Source organism: Dermacentor andersoni, chromosome 6 (assembly GCF_023375885.2).
Source record: "Dermacentor andersoni chromosome 6, qqDerAnde1_hic_scaffold, whole genome shotgun sequence".
In the NCBI taxonomy this organism is placed as follows: domain Eukaryota; kingdom Metazoa; phylum Arthropoda; class Arachnida; order Ixodida; family Ixodidae; genus Dermacentor; species Dermacentor andersoni.
Window position 1 is genome coordinate 151985365 of NC_092819.1, and position 15257 is coordinate 152000621.

At 42.8% G+C, this 15257-nt stretch overlaps 1 protein-coding gene and 1 long non-coding RNA gene across 2 annotated transcripts in view; one reads left to right on the plus strand and one right to left on the minus strand.

The window, feature by feature from the left end:
* LOC126523488 (sphingomyelin phosphodiesterase-like) overlaps positions 1 to 15257 on the plus strand; it is a 124248-nt gene that overhangs the window by 7800 nt on the left and 101191 nt on the right. The gene's annotated exons all lie outside the window — the stretch shown is intronic.
* LOC140218832 (uncharacterized) lies at positions 7741 to 14114 on the minus strand. Its single transcript, XR_011895021.1, has 3 exons — positions 12851 to 14114; positions 11760 to 11840; positions 7741 to 9460 (listed from the first exon to the last, which is right to left on the minus strand). It is a non-coding gene; the product is annotated as an uncharacterized lncRNA (long non-coding RNA).

Below are 15257 nucleotides of genomic sequence, written 5' to 3' on the forward strand. Positions count from 1 at the left end.
GGCAGAAATCTTCACATTCTAATAAAACATGCTCCATCGTTCCCCTAGCTTTACCGCAGCAAGCAAATGCTTCTTCCTTCTTATATCTCGCTTTATAAGTACGTGTTCTAAGGCATCTTGATCTCTAATGCACTAATGCACTGTGACCCCAATGACTGAATGAAGAATGCTTCCGATAACTCTCGGGCGGTGGTGTAGTGCTGGGCGCTTTTTGTCATATGAGGTGCACTTTCAACATCACTTTATAATATTTGTTATAATTACATGTCAGCGACAACTGAGGGACACCACTGCGCTTTCGCAAGCTCTGCCCGTCCTCGTCCGTCTTGAGCTTTCCACATTTCCGGCAAAATGCGGCTGTGTTTCAGGACGTCTCCAAGCTTGGAGGCCGAAATTATCGCGGGACGCCGGCATATGACTAATCAGTAGCACCAAGTAGCACGATGAGAACTGGCTCTGCGAGGAGCGAGGTATAGCGCACGTTGTGTGCCATCGTGTGCTCTGATGGCATCTCCGGCCGTCGCCTATCCATGCTGCCTTCCTCGCCGGATAGCTCTTCGCAGACGCAAATCGAAATAAACTCGTGCTCTGTTTACCAGTGAGGCAATCTGTGCACCAATAGGCAACATAACTAGCCGGGCTTTTCACGAAAGTAGCGCGATCAAAGCCACCACAAAACGGCGTCTCAAGGGGCGCTAGGGCTGCGTTGGTCGTTCGTCTGCTTCTCGCATCCAGCCAGTTAGAGGGAGCTCGTGACAGTCACGCTCACGCATGCACAGCAGTATTCTTACAAACCGTCAATTTTCGGTCCCTGTTGACCTCCGTATCTGAAAATGTGAGTAGGAAATGTAGGGGTAAATTCCAGTGAGGAACGCACGCAAAAGAGCGTCACCCTAATCACAGACTCACAAGAAGCATGTAGCCTGCTTGCCAAGGGCCACGTGACCAAAAAAAGCTGCTCAGTAAGACCGACGAAATTCGCCCATCATCGTAGAATCGTATGGAGCGCAGATCACATAGGCCTTGAGGGGAACTAACTGGTCGATTCGCTAGCCCGAGGTATTAATAATCGGACCCAGTCGACTGGGTCGGTCCCGAGAAGCCACCGCATAATATCCCCAGTCCAACGAATTCCAGCTAGATTATCGCTGAACAACGTACAAAAACAATCCTCCTCCTCATCCACAACACAGCACAAAAGAAGCCGCCAGCGGCTGCAAAATTCAGACCGGGGTGTTCGCCTACCTTAAAAACAAAATGCCATGTTCCCCACTCGTTACAGGCCCGATTGCCCGCGGTGCAGTGCCGTACCAAGACTACAACACATTACATGGTATTGTGAATCACACCCATTTGATAAAATACACCACGCAATGGAGCAATGAGAGGCACAACTAACAAGCTGAGACCTGGCAGGACAACAGCCCATAAGACAGGTATTAATTTCCCCTATGTTGTCTTTGGTGTCCTTGTTTCTCGGCTTCTGATGACATGAATAGAAAAAAATCGGGCGCCTCAGTTTCTTGTCTTCTCGTTCAGGAGAGATAATTGAAGCATTTAATATCAACGGAATGAAATAAAACTATATGAGCTTTCTATTTTTGCCTTTATCGGAGAAAGAAAAGAGGTTTCTAGAATCATCGCCTTGAAATTACTTGGCGCGACGTAATTACAGTGATGAGACGTGTGGGTTTTTTATTGTATCTTTATATGGTATATGTATCTTTATATGTTCAAGGAAGTTACAGAAATAATTGCATTTCTTGAGGTAAAATATGTCGGAAAAGTTGTAAAGTACGACGTACACACAACCTGCAGATATGATAGCGTCAGATTGTAACTTGAATAATTCTGTTAGGCGTGAACTGAAAACGCAATACCCAAGAAAGTGGACGGGGAAACGGCGCCGCGGTGGCTCAATCGGTAGAGCATCGCACGCTAAATGCGAAGGTTGTGGCATCGTTCCCCACCTGGGGAAAGTTGTTTTTTTCATCCACTTTAATTTCCATTAATTTATCGTTTCATTATTTCATTTATTGAGCACAAGTAATTCCCCCTATGTTGTCATTAGTGTCCGTGTTTGCTGGCTTCTTATGATATGACCAATAAAAACCCATTTTCTAGCGTTTCTAAATTTCGTGCAGTGGGCAGACCTCCGAGATTTGTTCCAAGGCCATAATGAGGTGCGCCCGGTTCCTTGGAACACCTCCAGATGGCGGTCGCCTCCGCCGCATCGCGGCCTATGCAAGAGGCCCCGTTTCTAACAGAAATCTCGCCTTCGTGCATAGCGTTCGCCGCCAGCATTTCCTGGCAAACATTACACTTACATAAGCTGCAGCGGCTCGGAAGCGTGTGGAGCAGACAGGGATATTTTAATGCTATCGCATTCCACTCTTAAAGGTGAAGTTCAAGCGTGCTCCATATTTCTCTCTAAGAATTCCGAATTATTTCGTCGGCGCCAAAGGAGGACGCTAGCTTTAAATCTTCAGTTGATTTCAGAATTCCTGCACAATTGACAAGAAGCGGATCCATGGGAAAGAAATTTTGTTTACGCTTGTATGAGACCGTATCAAAGCAGTAATCAGAAAAGTATCTTGCGAAGGTATCATTTAGGACCATGGAAGATTCTGCCTTTATCATGATGTTGCCAAGGGTATCTGTAGGAGATATGTTATTTGTCTCATTTATTTGAACAGTACTCTAAAATTTGGATTGATTAGTAGAAAGAAGTGAGGGTAGATTGGCACATAAAAAAAAAAAAGATCGCTCTTCGCTTTTTTTCATAGCGCGGTTTTTTATTGGAATGCAGTTCATTAGAATTATAGTTCCAACGAGCAGGTGATTTACTCCGTTTTGCGAGACCGAAACAGCGTTTTTTTCATTTGACAGTCATTTTAGTGTCGTGGAAAACCAAGGAGAGCAAATCATTCCAGGAAACTTGCGCAGTGGCACATATTTAGCGACAAGTGACGCGGCTTTATTTTTTAAAGAAGTTCCAATTTTATTCCGCGCTACTGTTGAAAAACTCTGGTATACATTTTTGAACGAATGACGCGAACTCACTACTAATTTCAATGTAATCGCCGCTCGCGTTAACTCTGATAAATATTACATTGCTCTTTTGACATATAACGCGGCCTTTTTCAGAAAAAAATGGGGGAAGAAACACTGTTATCGCTTAGTCTCGGAAAACAAGTTAAATAATTTACGAACTGGGGTTCAGTGAGAAGGATCAAGTCTAGGATGTTAGCTGAAGTAGTGCCAGTCCTAGTAGGCCCAGAAACAAGTTGGATAAGATTAAAATTTAAGCACAAGTTAATAAGAGTTTCACATTCCGCGGGAGGCACCGACACTGAAGCCTGAAAGTGAAGTCCATTTTATGGAAATTATAATCGCCCCCCAAAAAATAACGGTGAGTGTGGAAATTCTCAGACGAGAATATTGAGAGTGCCATGAAGTTCATCACAAAAAGTAGATGATGCACTAGGTGGCCGATAGCACGCACGGAGCAATGTATATTGTTGGTTTATAACAACACGAACACAAATAAATTCTAAAGACGTCGTAAATGAAATCCCGTTGCACACTACATTGTCGGCGACGGCAATTAAAGCACCAAAGCCTGGTTTTAGGTCGCGTTCATGATGGTAAACAACATACTTGTCACAGAGGAACTGCTTTTCGGGGGAAATCTTTTTGGTCAATGAAGTCTTTGTCAATACAACTTCAGCGGCACATGAATCAAAAGTATATGCTGAGCTTCACGTTTAGTAGCTGCACTTCGCACAATCGACAATAAATTTATAAATCGCGGTATAAGATTGGGTGCGTTGCCGGTGTCTAATTTCCGCTAAAAAAAGAAGACACATAACAAGGCGGTTTGTAGCGGCAATCATTCACTAGTACGGGGAACATTGCCGAATTGCAGTTTAGAGACATTGTTGGTATAGAGGGAGTAAACATAATATCTTTTGTTGATATTGTCACGTGGTGCACTCTAAAAACTAAGGGAGTGCCGGGCACTCTCTTTGAGGGAGTAGCTGCTTGTCCCATATTTCACTCTCTTTTCGAGAGTAGATCGACCCTCTTTGAGAGAGAGTAGGTCAACTCCTCCTGACAGAGTTTTGTTACTCCACCGCAAGGGATTGCTAGTACTCTTCCGCAGAGTGATAATACTCTTCCCACAGGGAGTGCTAATACTCTCCCCGCAGGGTTAATAGTACACCGCCAGACCGAGTACTTCTACTCCCCCAAACAGAGTGCTTGTACTCCTTCAGAACAGAGTGCTAGTACTCTTCCCAATACCCTCTTAGCCAAGTCCTGGTCACGCATGCAGGCAGGAAATCAGATCAAATTAGGGCCGCTGATATACACTGTTCCCTAGGCGGCTCCTCAGAGACACTGGCCCGATTCCAAGCGGCCTTCAGAATAGGCGTGAGCGAAGTTATGCAGGATTTTAAAGACATTTTTTCCTGGCTATTTGCTGCCTACCGTGAGGCGTGACTGCTCTGAAGCGGCCTATGCGTATGCGTCAACGAACGCCACTGAGGAGAAAAAAAAGCGAATTAACACTTAATCTGGAAATATCTTCGCAAATTTCACAATCAGGAGTCACACAATCTAATTAGAATACAATTGTTCAAGGGAATCACATACTTATCAAGAATCACAATGCTCTATACATCATGTGAATTCGAACCCGCGTACAACTCGCATTTGTACAATTCAAAACACACATCATAACCATTACACCACAGCGCCGCCACGCCCAGTCGTGTTCTTTTAGAGGTTATATATATACCAAACGTATTTGATGAATCGGCTGTGGTGGGTGGGGTTTCTCTGCAGTGTGCTGTGCTGTTGTGTACTGGAATACGTGTGCGTTTGCATCATTTCCATTCCTTGCTACGACTAACGAAGGAAGACAACGTAGACGACAACGTGAGAACTATTCACGGCTTGTCGTCACCGCAGGAAAATAACAAATGTGCCGTTCAGCTCATGATCGAGTGCTTCTCCAGTCCATGTTCTCCAAAATACGCGGATACAAAGCATTGCGCCAACCATCCACGTATGTGAATTTAATTCGCGCGTATACTGGTGAGCAACTGCGACGCCAGTACCAGGCATTTCGACGTGCCTCACGCTGCCGTGTAGGCGTTCTTTTCAAGTGCATTAGTTTAGAGTTTGGTTCAGTCCGCTGTGAGCTGTTTTCCTGCATTAGCAGCGGATCGTTAGCGTATTGAAGCGCATGCATTCCAGCATTTTGAGACTGCTTATGCCGATAGCCGCGTCAAATGCATTGGCACGCATGTTTAAATGACTAATGTGTCCACTTGTTACGCGTGCACTGCTCGTATCCTGTGGCAGTGCTCGTTCTAAAAGCTTCGAAGACCATCTACACTCATGCGTGTGTTCAATTTATATATGCACAGGATGGACTTGCCGGCTAGTTGGTTGAGCATTTTAGAAGAAACAGCGCAACACAAGGACGACGCAAAAACATGCCACACCACGAAGCGCTGGTGTGGTTGATGCTTTTTTTCGTCCTTGTGTTTGCGCTGTTTCTTCTTCCACGATACACGCACACCACAGGTACGCGAAAGTTTAGGAGCATAAGTGGCTAACTCTGTTTTCCCCGTTTTCTCTCAGTGTCAATGGCACAGTGCGTTGCCCGGAATTGTGCACGCTTACCCCCATATGCAGAAATGCATCATAACTTGAAGCCCATATGGGCTTGACTTGATCTAAACGACGCAAGTCGTGAACGCACCAAAAGAAAGGCAGTGAGCGTCTTGGGGGACGTTCGCACCAGGCGTCGTTTATATCACGTCAATCATGAGCTTTGTATTAAGATACATTTCTGAATACGGGGGCTGGACATCTTCTTCCAGAAAATGTCGAAGAAACGCCCGCCAAAACCAGGCACATTCGTAAACTTAACTAGGCAATACGAAGCTCCATAGAAAAAAGGAAGAGTGGTATTAAAAGCTTTCAGTATTTTTCTTTACTCCAAAATAGTTGCGCTCTCGTGGCTTCACTGTACAGAGATAGTGCAGCGTTAGCTAGAAAGCATGAATTTCCTAACTCCATGCCAAAATAAGCTTGTAAAATTATTTAGGTGCTAGAATCCAGGGTTTGTAGCGATCCTTGAAAATCCTTTATTTCTAAAATGCCATTTTCAAGGCATTGAAAACCCTTGAATTTTTAGAAGTACTGGAAAGTCCTTAAACTTGTACACTTGGCTAGACTTAGCAGACATTGCCAAGCGCTTTTTTCCCTTCTGTGACACTCTTTCGCATGTCACAGAAAATTGTTTCTGGAGGTAATAGAAGGAAAGCGACATCCTTAAAGTTGAAATTACAAAGCTGCAGATACCAGCTTTGTGCACATGGAACCGGCGACAAATGTGCTTGGAGGAGCAGAAGCAGGAAGCTCAACAGTTGAGGCATTCGAAGAGAAGCTGTGAAGAGTAAATTGAGAGCGACAGACACAATAAAAAGAAATTAGAAATGACTATTGCTTATTTGATGGTGAAAAAAGCTGAGGCAACAGATGACATCACATACACTGTCAAACCAAACAGTATTCAAAAACTGCAAATGTTGCAGGTCCAAGTAGTTAATTGTGCTATTGCAGAAAAACTTTGAGCGCTTTCTTGAAATGCTTCCTTGTGTGCGTTTAGTGTTGGGCGGTGAAAGGCAAATTAGCAGTCTTTCAAATGTTTGAAATGCGATGTTTTGTTTTCTTTTGTTTGCATTAAAGTTAACGGTGTTCTTGAACAGGTTATTGCCTGTCCATACTACTACACACATTGCACGAGGTCCTTGAAGTTACTGTGTCGGGGCCTCGAAAGTCCTTGAAAACCATTGAATTTTTTTCTTCAATATTGCTACGAACCCAGTAGAACAACTGTCATGGAGTAAAAACCTTGGCTGAACAGGGGCTTATACGCAGAGCACAGGAAGTCTAGAAATGCAGTAGTAGGCATGGAGGGCCCTGAAAAAAAATGTACCACATCCGCTCGTCTGTCTTATGTTTCTGCACCGACTGTCGCATTTTTAATAGAAGTGCACTTTCTGTTCTACTCCAATAAACGCAACATTACGAACTCCAGTGTGGGGCAGTCCTTCAGCCAGTGCAGAACTTTTTCTGTACATCCGAGTCAGCTCTGTCATTTTTCCAGCATTGTAGTACAAGATTTGTTAAACTGGTTTAGCAGAATATGAGAAGTATACTCTTAAATTAGCTGTTTATTTGCATGCACAAGTTCAGGTCCTCAGTTTGGTTGCATGACAAATTGCCATACCTCAATAGATACAAGAAACAATTTTATTACAGTTTAATAAAATCCAAACAGTAATAATCACAACAATATAATGACATACATTTCTTTTGGTACGTATACAGCCCATGTCTTGGCAGTGTATAAATTCAACTATACACCGCAAGTACTGTGTCCTGACCACTATTATTCACATGTGTAAAACCATCACAGCAATTCAACAAATATCACAGTAGTTAGTGACATACACTTTGTAACTGCTTTACATGAGCATAATGTATACAAATGGTCCCTGTGTACCTACACATGACTAGTGCCACCCGAGTACTATTACTCACAGGTGTAAAACCAACAAAGCAGTTCTTTAAAAAATATCACAGCGCTTAGTGACGTACATGCTGTAACTCCCTTGTAGAAACTTAATACAAACACGTGAGGACGCAGTAAGCATACATGGGAATACCACCGCCTCAATACTAATTCACAAGTGTAAAACCAACTAAGCAGTTCTTTAAAGAATATCACAATGCTTAGTGACATACATTTTCTAACTAGCTTATATAAGCTTTATACAAACATGAGAACATACACAAAGCTAGCGGTGCACCCGCATAGAAGTGCGGCCATCTGAACACGATTATTTGCAAGTGTAAGCTCAACAGAACAGTTCGTTATAGTGACGCAAATTTTCTAACTGCCTTATACAAGCTTAGTGCAAGCACAAGAATGCAGAAAAATATAAATTAAAAACTTGCTCTATGCATACACAAACAGATCAACACAAATGGTAAACACCGCTTTGAAGACAAATGTGACTGTGACAAAGCGCAGTGCTGTGCCGGTTGAAATTGCCACCCACAAAAGTATTGAGCAATGCTTAAACCACAGGCAATAAAGTGCTGAAAGACTGCGTCTCTAACGTAACTATTTTAATTCAAATTTCTTGAATATAGGGCTCGCTTGCAGATAAGGCATCTGATCCAACTGACCTGATTTTACACCTGCTACATGCATACAATGCACTCAGATATAACTGGTAATAATAATTATAAAAGGCATTTAAAAACTTGATAGTATGATGAAGATGCATGACTAGAAAAGTTCTGTCCCCCTCGTACTTGTTAAAAAGGTGTAAGTACGACACATGTTCTTTTTTTCCTCAATTTTTGCATTAATGGACAGCCGGGAACCTCGAACAGACACAAAAAAAAAGATACTGCTATGTTAATAGTGCTATGAATAATTTTTTGTGAAAGCTTTTTTACAGACAAGTTGCAGTCTCGTTTCTGGAGGTTGAGCTGTATCTTGCAAAATAACTTGAAAAGTGGTCACATGGGAGCATGACACTATATCATAATGTTAGTTTCAGTTGACTCTCTTGCCCTACAAGTCGCTGCTCACTGTGGCCAGTGATGCAACAGCAGTGTGTGTGATTTTCATCACACTTCTGTCCTATGCCATTCTTACCAGAGTTGGCGGCACATAGATGCCCAAATTTCGATAGTGTTGCTTTCTCATGTGGTTGCTTTTGATTTGCTCAATATCAGTTGGCACTTCAGCTGCATCAAACTTCTTTTTTACGTCTTCAACAACAACATCAACAACAATCTTATGACACCTGTGTTGTCCTTCTAGTTGCCTACAAAGACCAGTCAATCTAGCAACAACACTGACAGTCTCTACTATCTTGTAATGGGGGAGAGGTGTGTCCCACCATGTGTTCCACATTGTTGTCACTATGTGGGCTGGCTGGGGAGGCAACAACTGTAATATGTTTGCATTTGCATATATTAAAGTGATGCTTGTACTGTGTTATAACACCTAACTTAGTCTTGCACTTGCTGCACAATAACACTGGCTCACAGTCGTGGTGAAAAGCTTTTGTATGTTGAGCAAATGAGTTGTATCCACTACAAAAAAAGTCAGTGATAGCACACATGTTGCTCTACCAGGCCTGGTGTGGTTCCTTCTGACACTGCTGCTGATGCTGACGCGCTGCTGCTTGCCTCGTACACTGTTGCAGCTGCAGTAGACATGGCAGTCTCTATCTATTGCTGCCGTGTCATCTGTCATGGTAACTTCCAAGTGGTATCGGGCTCACTTCTGCAACAGAGATGTTGTTTGCCCCTTGAGGGCTCTCATGATCAGGGCCAATAATTTCGTAGGCATTGTCTCCTGCATCGAAGAACCAATAAGAACAGCATGAATTAATAAACATAGCTCTAAAAAGTACGGACATCGAGACTTAACCACAAGCTTTGCACATAAGTGACCGGGCTTAATGAATAATACTTGCAGGAGGAGTTACACAATTGTTTGTGTATATTACAGTAAAGCCTCATCAGAAGATATTCAAGAGGCACAGGAAACATGTCTCGAAACCAAAAATTTTGAGACACTGAGGAGCCAGACTACATCACTTTATTATGCATCACCACTAAAGTATGTTTTGATATATCTGAAGGAATAAATGCTCAGGGTGGCTTAAAGGGCCCCTAAACCACTTCTCGACATTTTTTGAACATTTCGAGTAAACACGCGTATCAGAATGCCGTCACGATCGACGAAGCCAAATGCCAGAGTGCGTAGCACTGCCGGAGCACCACAATATGAAGAAAATGACCCCGTGCGCCTCTCTGGACCTATCCTACACCCCCCAGTTTGTCCTGACGTCACCAGGCTGTCTCTGATGATGTCACCAGTTTCCGGTGCTGTCGATTGGTCGAACGAAAGTGTACGACTGTCGGCAAGGCCTGCAAGCAAATACACACACTCCTTCTTCCTCGTCGCGTTGCGCGCGATGCCATTGTGGGCAGCCAATGGGGGCAAAGAACAGAAACGCCAACAGAAGGGTCTCCCTACGAGGCTCTTCAACATGAGTCACCATACAGTTCCGCTGTATTAGCGCCACCCCTCGCAGGACGACGGGCCAGCGCGGCAGCAACAGAGCTCGTTGGTGTTGGCCTGTCCCGTAACATTTGGAGGTGTACTAGGCAAGGAAAAGACGATACTGTCCATATGGCGTGTAGCAGATGAAAGAGTAAAATGAGTGGGGACTACTTTTCGATAATCAAACACACGTAGCTCCACTATTACTGCACAGTTTCGAAAAATTCTCGTGGCTACCTGTTCATTGCCTTATTGTGTAGAACTGCAACACCACAACTAAATTTCAACCTCGGTGGTTTAGGAGCCCTTTAAAGAAGACATTCACAGCTTTTTAGTGACTGTAGATTGTGTTAGCTTCCTTCCCAACTTCTGGAATTTAAACACTTCACTTTGCAAGCCTTGTTGCTCGCAGTACCTTTGAGGTGCTCTTAGACGCTCGTCAGCTTCAACTGCCGACACTTTCTGCCCTGCACTGTCCTCGTTGCCCTCCTTTTCTGGTTCATGCTAAAAGAGACATGCGCGATTGTATTGTGTAAGGATTGCGTGATCTTTACGCCCTTCGGAGCACACAAGGTGCACAAAGTGAATGTGTCTGGGTTGTGTCCCTTCGAAGTAGTGAATACTTAAAAAGTCATCCTTAGTAACAAAGGTGTCTCTTGTAAACAGTATTGTTAACGTGGCAAACATCGGAAAACCAACCAAACCATTTTCAGATGTCTCTTACAACCAAGTGCATCTTGTAATGAGATTCTACTGTACTGAATATTTTTCAACTATGGATCATCTGCATGTACATATAGTCACAAAGACATGTTGTGTGGAATGGCGAATCGGGAAACAGTTTGTACTTTTACTTTTTGTCCCTAACATAAGCAGCTGATAACAATATGATAAAAAAAGCAGGCAATGCGGCTAGAATGGAACATAATCCTTCAGCTCTAAACAGTTTTCTGGGCCCACATCATTCCCTCATATGACATAAGGAAACAACTTGATTGCAGTAATGGCTGCATGTGATCTGAGTTGATTGAAACAAACTATACGTAAGGTTGTCCTGTATGTAATTTTATCAGAGTGCTTTTTAGATGTCCTGCTGGTGATCCTGGCTGCGCGATGCTTCTCATGCTTTTTGGCACGATTCCTTTTTTTCCACTCCACTTTCTTTTCAGATTTTCTCCCCTTTCCCTTCCCCCTTGTGTAAAATAGCACACTTGAAGTATCAAATCTGTTGAACTAACGTGTGTATCAAACCTGTTAACATGTGTGCTTCTCTGTGGTCTGTGTTGTATTTTTGCGCTGCACAATTCAATTCAAGATGAAAGATGGAATGTCCCTGCCTTTAGTTTAATTGTGTGTGTGTGTGTCTCTCTCATGTTTTGAAATATATGTACATTCAGGAGTGCCCGCATGCCCTTCTCTCCTGCTCCAGCGACGAAAAGGAGAGCCTGTTTATGTACCATAGTAAAAAATTGAAAGGTTTTCGCTGTGCCCATTACATCCCTTATCATATGGATCTGTCACAATACAGAGTAGCAGTGGTCCATAATACTAGCCCATCCCAACATAATTATAAATTAACACATACCGACATGCTGCGAAACAGCTGTTGCAAAGCTGCTGGTGACGGCAATTTCCGCAGCACTGCAGTGGTACAGCTGAGTTCCACCTGTATAGTGACAAATCCATATGCGTGTTAGCAACTCAGTAGTTGCTGATGGTTTCATAAGCTTTACACTACACAATAAAGTAATCTAGACAACTTTGTTGGAACAAATGCACATAATTAGGACACCACTTAAACACTAACACGATTAATTGCCCCCAATCTCTCACTCACTAAGGGATAATACTACTGAAACATCGGTGCTTTGAGGAAAACAGCTATAACAGCGGTTAGTTTTCTTGATCATTTTATGTGGTAGCTTTGATTTAAATGTCATGCAGTACTATAAAATACAAAGTGCCGCATTTCTAGCAGCAGAAGGCGTCGTCAGGCTCATGGTACAACAGATTTTTGCACTGTTTGTCAGTGAGCCGACACATACAAAGAAAACCGAATTCACACATACATATACAGTGTCAAGTGCACTTCTCCTTCTGAAAACGCAGCCACCAGTTCCAATGTTGCTGAAAGGAAAGGTTATATAAAGTGCGAGACTGCATGGAACTGCCACTTATGACTGTAAATGTATGGTCTGCTGATTGCAGAGGTAGTCACATGCTATTTCTTGTCTCTTTTAGAAGCATTACTAAAGGATGAATTAAAATCGATTCATAAGTCACGAATTTCACGCATCCACAGTTTGGTTAAATAACTTGTGAGAAAAAGACATGTTTACCTGGAATAGAAACAAAAACTTTCCTTCGAATTAATGAAATAACTTTGCAGCGTCATAATATATTGTGTTTCTCGCAACTACTTGCCGGCAGTGGCGAGTTACAGTGTTTATATCCGACTCATTGGGCGACAATACTGCCAAACACAAATGCTTCACGAACACGAGAACACGTCCCTCGCAGAGAATAGCAACCATATATGCCTCTGTGAGACATGATCGCACCTTTGTGGTCAAAATGTACATTAGAACGACATCACCATCTCATTAAAAAAAAGAAGCCTCCGTACAAGGCAGCCGCCAACTGCATAATGTGAAATTGCAACTGATGTCCACTTACTGGTGGCCTGTGTTTGAGTCACTTTTGGCAATTGACTGGGTGCTGAGAAATGCACGTCCTGGGTTGTCCCTGCAAAACATACAGGGTTATGTCAAATGTTGAAAATATATATATGCCGGCATTTCATCAGTCGCAAAGCAAACGAGTAAACTAATAAACAACTGTAATGTAAACAGAGTACACATCATAAGATAGGCTGTCAACTGTTAATGCATTACGCAAAAAACCTAATGCATAGGAAAGACTATATGTATACACACGAAGCTGACACACAATTTAATTCGCTCTAGGTTTTTCCGTGCAGTATATTCAAATTATTATGTCTCGTGGTTAGAGCGAAATTAGTGTAAATTACGAACTAAATTATCTACCCTGGAAACTTTTCTTCAATATGCACCTGTGCGCGCTTCGAACGAGTAGCGTTGTAAAATTTACGTATATGGCATTTAACATAGTTGCTGAACATGGATTTCCTTTGCCCTGTGTCGTGTACAGTGAGCTACATATATCTGCCCCCCCCCCCTTTTTTTGTACTAGCCATACTGCGTGCCACTGCACCTATACGCACGTCAATAAACCTCACGACACAGAAATAAAAAAAGCGCCAATCACCCATGCCTGCATGTTGTAGTGGGCCTAACCTAACCAAGCATGGGCTGTTGCTTTTTATAGTAAACACAGGCACCGTGCTCATTGCAAGTATGTATCATGTCGCTAAGCAAATATGCAATTTCATTGTACCACTATTTTTTTATCACATGGATATATCTGTTGAGAGGCAAGACAAAAAGCAGTCACTTCTCAGAACTAATCAGCTTTCTTAAAACACATTTTTAACTTTTAAATGACACTTGCTGCTATGTGTTTGTCTCCAGAGAGCATACTTGATTTGACTTTCCAATCAGACATTACATAAATATACCATGTTAAGATGACTGCCTGGAGCACGTGAGAATTTTCATCTTCGTGTAACATACTGTATCTTGATTTTGTTGACATTTGGTCAAATGGTACACCCAATATAGCCACATACTAGTTTTCTTGTCCAAATAACATGCCAATGTATTTTGATTTTTTGGCATTGGCTCCTCTGCACTACGAGAAATCGCGCTGCACTGGCTCTTTCACATCCTCGTGTCCTTGCAGCTGCCTTCTTGCGTTATCTAAAGCGGGTGCCTGAAAAATATCGTATGCAAAAGTCAACACAAGGGCATGGTGCAAAACAACATCAAGACAGTCAAGGCCATGGCAATAAAAAAGTCTTAGCTCTTAGTCTTCCTAGTGAAATGCATGCAAAACATCCAAATGACTGCAACAGTCAACTGCTAAACTAACTTCAATTTTTAGATTTAAGCAAAAAAACAAATAAACCACAGTTCATCCTTGTTTTTCATGAATGTTAGAATACTCCTGCTAATGAATAGAATATTGGTCATTTTCAGACGTCATAGGTCTGTCATGAGTCTGGTGTATCGCAAACACCACTTGTGACACATCCTAAGCACGTGCCCAGTGTGCCCCCCCCCCCCCCCCCCCGCACCATCCCTGGTTGTGCCACTGCTGAAGCCATAATTTGAGGATTATAGCTGCAAACATGATGCTCAGTAGGGATGAAAATATTGACACGTGTACTTATCTTTATCGGGCAACCACGTTTCGCCGCCTAACAAATGTAATCGCACAGCATGGGACGCGCCTGCATGTATCCGAAGTTTCTGGAAAGTTATCGATGCTTCTATCCGCTGTCTGTTGTCGCCGAGACTTATGTTATCTGATTTCATCACCTGACGCGAATGGTGTAGAACTTTGTGGAAGGCACGCGGGTCCGAACGATTAGTCTGGAACATTCGACGACTGTTGTATAAAAACCGACGCGCTTGACCTGCAGATCAGATTTTCGACGATCGCCGACTGTGTTCGCCGCTTTCGTTGTACTATAAGTGTAGCCTGTTTTGTGGGCACAGGTTCGCCCAATAAAAGCTAGTTTTGTATTCCACCGTACTGCTTCTTTCGTCACCGTCACTACCACGTGACAATATTGTCCTTCAGCTCAATGGATATATGGATGTGCCTATATAAGAGGGCAACAAGGCTTGTTATGGCAAGCTTACCCACATTTCAATACTAACAAGTTCACTGCGGCCTGCATCTAAGCTTACTAAAAGGCATGAACTTATTTTCATGCATGAGGTGCGCAGTGGAGTTCATTTTTGACAGACCCGACTACTGCTGCAGTTTGAAATCTAGCATTTTAGATTCTTGTAGGCATGTAAAAGTTGCAGTTAAACCGCAGTTATTAGTTTAATTTATTACGCCAATCTATTGTTCTGTATACGACAGACTGGTAACACGGAATTAAAGCAACATTTTATTTTGATATTTTATTTCTCTACTAAATATATTCAAG